We start from the raw sequence: 6,308 nt of genomic DNA, 5'->3' as shown, positions 1-6,308 counted from the left end.
GTCTCCACCACTTCTCTGACTGCTCATTGCAGATTCACTACTCTCTGTGTGGAAAAATTTTACCACTCAGATCTCCTTTAAATTTCCCTCTCATGTTGGACCTGTGCCTTCTATTTCCAGACTCCCCCTGCCCTGGAAAAAGATGCTGATAAACTTAGCATAAGATAAATTCAAACTGCTTTTAAATATTTTCCTTAACTGTCTGGCTAAACTGTGATCAAAAATGATAGACAGTTACTCCAGTTAATGTGCTTAATTTTTATGTCACGGGGTATCTCATTGGCAAGTTCCAGCTGATAATTTTAAAGTTCAGTGCCATTTTTTGGTGGGGGGGTGTTGGTGGTTACTAACTATAAGGAACTCACTACACAAAATTAATTGGACATGTTTTTTATGAATTTTTTATACTGTCTTTCAGATGACTCTATAGATGTCATGCTGGTACAAATGTTTTATATGATATTGGGGTTATCTTGTGCTATATTTCATATTTGTTTAATAGAAATGTTAAAATTCAAAAATAATCTTGTTGAGCATTTTTAAGTCTTTTTCTATTTTTATTCTAGTCTTCAGAAGTGCAAAATCTATCCTTTTTTGTGTACACTACAACAGACACAATTATAAAGTTATTGCACCCCGATCAATTTAGTGCTTTTTACTGCATCCAAATTTGATTTGTAATTTGAAATTTTAACTTTGACATTTATTGTGCTATTTCATATTTAGCACCCCCCCCCCCCACCCCCCCCCCCCCCCCCCCCCCCCCCCCCCCCCCCCCCCCCCCCCCCCCCCCCCCCCCCCCCCCCCCCCCCCCCCCCAAGTCTATGCCAGTTCTCAGAACAATTCCATTCCTCCACTATTTCCTTGCAACTTATTTTCTCACACCCTGCTGGTTCTCCTGGCATCCACTTGCACTAGGGGGCATTTATGGTAGCTAATTAATTAACCACCATCGTGTCTTTAGGATGCGAGAGGAAAGCGGAGCACATGAAGGAAACCCTCACTGTGACAGAGAGAATGTACAAACTCCACGCAGACATTACAAGAGGTCACTTTGTATCCTGGGTTGCTGGAGCTGTGAGATCCCAGCAATACATGCAGCACCATTGTGTCACTCTTAATTCCATTAGGTATTTTTTTGAAATGTACGTTTTTATGAACTTGTTTCAAACATAAATGGGAATTGTTGGGATGTGTGGTTTCAATGAAATTGAGAGTCCTTTTTCTTTAATCTAATAGTGGCTCGTTCTCCTTGGTGAAGAATTATATATCTATACTTTGAGCTTATGACTTATTTCTTTCATGGGAGAGCTGCTGATATTTCAGAAACCATCCTGGCAGAATATTTAATAGTTTTGCACAATGGTAAATATTAACTTTTCTGCTGAGTGAGCTTCTTCCTGCCTCCCTGGTAAAGAACCAAAGCAGTTGATTTAATATCAGAGAGTACTGGTATTTGAATCTTCATGAGTTTGATGCCAACATCTCAAAAGTTGTGCTATTTGTCTAAAACTTTGTATCTGCCTGTATAAATGGTGTATGTATGTTTCTTTTGAGTTATTATATAATATGAGCAAGATTCTTGGAAGTGATTTTCCAAATTACTCACTAGCAGTTCAGGGAATTCAGAGAAATTAAGAGCGCGCTTTTTTTTGTTTCTCAGTTTTTAAAAAATCAGATCGTTCCCTAGTTGAGATATTTATTTATACTAGGAGTAGAAAAATCCACAAGGTCTATCAGTTCTTTGATACATAACCTCAAAAACAAAATGCCATACTTAGTTCTTCCTTGAATTTCTTGTGTTACCAGTCAATCCTCACTCTAGTTAATTGCAGCCTACATTTGCCCTTGTACATCAAATTGCCTATGTATATCATACATTTCTCTCACCTTACTAAGGGATAATAACCAAAACTTTAAGATAGTAAGAACTCTAATTTCTGATAGCTTTCTGAAAGTTTCCAACATCAAAAAATGTTGCCATGTAGTAATAACAACTTTTGGTGGAGAGGAGAGATTAGAAACTTCATTGGGAATCGTATCATATGGGAGGAAATGTCTGATTTTACAATTGCACAGTGGTATCGCTGATATCTTTTTGCTCACTAAAAGACTTTGAATGCTATGCAAATAAAGTTGTGGCAAGCCATCATAATAACATGCAGCTTAAGTGAAAGGCTGGGAACTATTTGTTTAAACTGCAGCCTTCTGACATAATTATATCTCAAGTATATTTAAACAAAACTGAAATAGAGCAGCAAGAGGCCCAATGTTCACAACCATGAAAATTATATGGGGAAAAAAGCAGTTTGAATTGTAAATGTCTGTTCAAATCGGAAATTGTCCTTTTGCTGTTCTTGACAATTTAAAATTTAGATTTTTAATATTGCTTTACACTGCATAAGTATTCTCTTCATACTCTCAGCAAAGCCAGGTCTGATTTCATTGCGCCATCAATTATCTTTGGAAGAATTGTGGTCCCTTTAGCTTTTTTGATGGGAGCCAGATACCATGATGTACAGCAATAATGAAAATCGCTGACTGGACTGCAGACAACTTTGAACCTGCAAACACAATGTGCTAGTGAATGATATTGTTACCAGGTTGTTTATTTAAGCAAATGTCAATCCTTTTAAACACAGAAAATTTCCTGTATCTTTTACTTATCATTGTAGCTTATCTTCACACTAATCCAGCTCATGGCTGTTCACATCTGTTTATGTGTACATTGTGTTGGTTCTATTATCATTTGTCTTAAAACTGATTTCACTTTATTTGCACATGTTTTTCATTTGGGTAAAAAGCAATGAGTTTATCTTGAAATCTGTAAGAACTGCCAAATTTATGGCATGGAAATTTTATTTTGTGTTAATAAAAATTATCAATCAAGTTAAAACCTGGAATACTTTAATGGTTTTATAACATGGTGTTCAGTTGCTTATGAAGTTTCAAATCTTAATAGGGTTTGTGTATCTTTTTAATTTTTTTCTTTACATACATTCAAATAACTAAATCCAGATTTTTTTTTAAAGAATAAAAAGCTAAATTCAGTGTGGATGTTGGCTGAATCTATAGGAATTGGTTTGATTTTTTTAAATCAACCAAGCAAGTGTTGAACTAGTGCTGCTTTTCTGACCAAATTCAGTGTTGACAACTTATCATCAGATCTCTGAACTGGTGCTCTTTAAATTGACTTGGAAAAAATAAATTTCTTTTACCCTGCCTTTCATTCTTCATTGCTATATTTTGCCTTGTTGATCTCTAGTCAAACCATGTATAACCTTTCATACTACTGTTCCAAAAGCACAGTGGGAAGGTGTATGGAAAAACCCTTTCATCTGAGTGAATTCAGTATTAGATTGTATTTAGTCCCAAGTAAACAAAAGCTTAGGGAAATTGTTCTGAACTTGTTGAGAATGGCTGTGGTGACTGACTTCAGAATTAAGTTGAATTTTACATTTTTCACAGTGGTGAAAAAAGGGAATATGCTTTTAAGAAGGCAGTGTGGAATCTGTGCAGAACTTTTGCAGAGGAAAATGTGGTAGCAGATGCTGGGGAAACCTAGTTAATGCAAAAATATGAGTCAGATGCTTTTGGAGAAATATCAGATTTGAGGAAAGAACTAAATAGGACAATAGTGTTGAGATCTGTGGTGAGCTTCAATTGAATGAATCCTAAAGTATTCCTGAGTAAATCCATGATCTATGGTTCTCATTTAGTTATATCCAGAGACAACTGACTTTCAAGGTCAAACCACTTCTTGGCAATTTGTTTGATTCCAACCACATCACTGAGTCAAGGGGCCAAATTAATAGCAATAGCCACCTTTCTCTTCCTCGAGCACTCTTTTCCTGATGGCAACTCATCAGTTAACTACTGGAGAAAGAACACATGGGTTTGGTCAGATGATAGGTTTTCCATGAACATTATAAATATTAGTACTCACACACCATATTTTTTTTGCAGTGAATAGTGATAAATACATATATCACAGAAAGATGACTTTAAATGAAAGACTGGTGAGCATTTATGCACTTGACTAGATGGATTGTGGTTAAAACTCCAAATGGTTTATAAGTGCTTTATGGGACATTCAGGAGGTTTATAAAAATTCCTTTTGGGAAGAATGTGGTGATATGACAATGGAATGGAGTAATTTTGGCTCTATTCCAGATTTCACCTAAGCAGGAAACTTCAGGTCAAGAATTTCTGACAGGATTTACGATGTGTCTACTCTGACTTACTAAATGTTGCTGTTATAGATTAAGACAAAAAGAGCTAGTACAGATTTCCATCCTTGTATTAGAAAAAATTAAATGTGTATTTATGCTGAACCCTAGTTTATATTGCTTGATTCTAAGGCTTGTGAATCTTAACTATACTTTTTAAAAATCTGCACATTAACAAATCTGTCTCTAATAGAAATAGTGAAATTTCCACTCAACTTTTAAAGTGAAGGTCAAGTTATTTTACAGGACTTGAAGTGTTCCTAAATCATATGGTGCTATTATTACATATTTTGAAATAACTACGAAGATGAGGCAAACGCTGCATTTGTTGTTTGTGATATTAAGTGTCAGCTCTGAATTTGCATGAGCAAATTCCACAGGAAGCATTGTACAAATAGATTTGGATGGTAGTGTTTGTGTAATGGGAGGTACATTTGGGTAGATATTTTGCTTCTCAGGATAGGATGACACAGGGATAATCAGATTTACCGATCATAAGTTGCCCTGAGGGCGTCGACCTAACTTTAGGACTAGTCTTAATCAATAAAGGCACTTGCGAATCTGTTGGAATTTCAACCGCAATCCATGTAGTTAATGGTAAAAGAAAAAAAGGCAAATGGAATTTTAGCCTTTATAATTAGAGGATTGGAACATGGAGGATATTTTTATTTTTTTACAAAGGCTTGATTAGGCCACACTTGGAATACAGCATACAATCTGGGGCAATACACATTAGAAAGGATTTATTGTTTTGGAACGATCAGAGTACTGATTCACAGTATGTTATGAGTTCTAAGGGCAGGGTTAACAGAAGGAAGAATTAACCCTGCAGTGGGAGTAGTCCATTCAACTCCTCACAGATGTTCCGCCACTAATAAGATTCTGGCTGAACTTTGATCAGTGCCGCTTTCCTTTACTAAACACATCCATAAATTCCCTTAACTTTATTGAGGAACTATTTAAATAGATTTTTTTAAAATATTAAGGACTAGGTTATGGGGAGAAATTGAATAAACCAGGCTTGTATTGTCTGGAAATAAAGATTGGTGGTTGATTTGACTTATTTGGATTTTGAGAGATCAATAGAATCTGGCAGAAGTCTAGGACAGAAGGGCGATAATATTAAATCACGAGTGAAGTTAGAAAACTGTTTTTCAAGAAAAGAGTGCTGAAAATGTGGAACACTCCAACAAATGGTGGGTAATGACTGGATTTGAAATCTGAGGTTGATGGTTTTTTTGGCCAAATAACAGTGGGACAATATGCAGCCAAGACAGGTGTATGAGGTTTGGATATAAATCAGCTGTGAACAGGCTCAAGGCATTGAATGTCCAATTCTTTTCCTTCTAAGGCACTTTTCATGACAATTTTGTCTGGTTCCGTATTTCATAAATTCAATTTTCCCTCTGTAGATTAGCGTCAGTGGATATGCAGCAGAATGTCTGACACATGGTTGTTTTCTGCAAAATTAGTTTTGTTTAATCTCTTTTAATCTTCCTCCACGGAGAATTAAGCTATTGCAAAACATTCATTTCTTTTTAAAGATAATGTGCCAATTTCTAACAGCTCGAATTTTCGCTAAAACATTGTAAATAGGTCAAATGTTTCGGAGTTGTTTTACTGAAGCAAGTGTTATTTCTCATGCAGAGTTTCAAAAGTACATGCGACTCGAATGGGACAACTTATTATAATATCCCAGTATAGGAAAATAGGGAAGCATTGGCTCCAGCCCAAAAATAAGTGAGGAAACGAACTGAGCATTAGAAGCTTGTAGGCTCTTATTTGCATTTTCCTTTCCTAGCTTTATTATATTGAATAAGAGTTTCCAAAAAGCTTTATGACCAAAGTCAATTAGAAGTGATAACTTAGACTGAAGAAAAATATATGTAGAAAAAGTGAGAGGGGAGGCGCGATGAGAAGGAGGCTAGGCGTTAGAATATTCAACAATTGATGTTGCAGCTGTGACATTTTGTGCTGGGTGTTTAGTTGGCGCCTCTGCTTGCCGTGAGCTTTCACTGACAGCAGAGGGGGTGTTGTGCCCAGCTTTGGACCTTCAGTTGGCTTTTAGCCCAAAGGTCT

Source organism: Pristis pectinata, chromosome 4, assembly GCF_009764475.1.
Source record: "Pristis pectinata isolate sPriPec2 chromosome 4, sPriPec2.1.pri, whole genome shotgun sequence".
Lineage (NCBI taxonomy): Eukaryota > Metazoa > Chordata > Chondrichthyes > Rhinopristiformes > Pristidae > Pristis > Pristis pectinata.
This window is presented reverse-complemented; position numbering follows the sequence as displayed.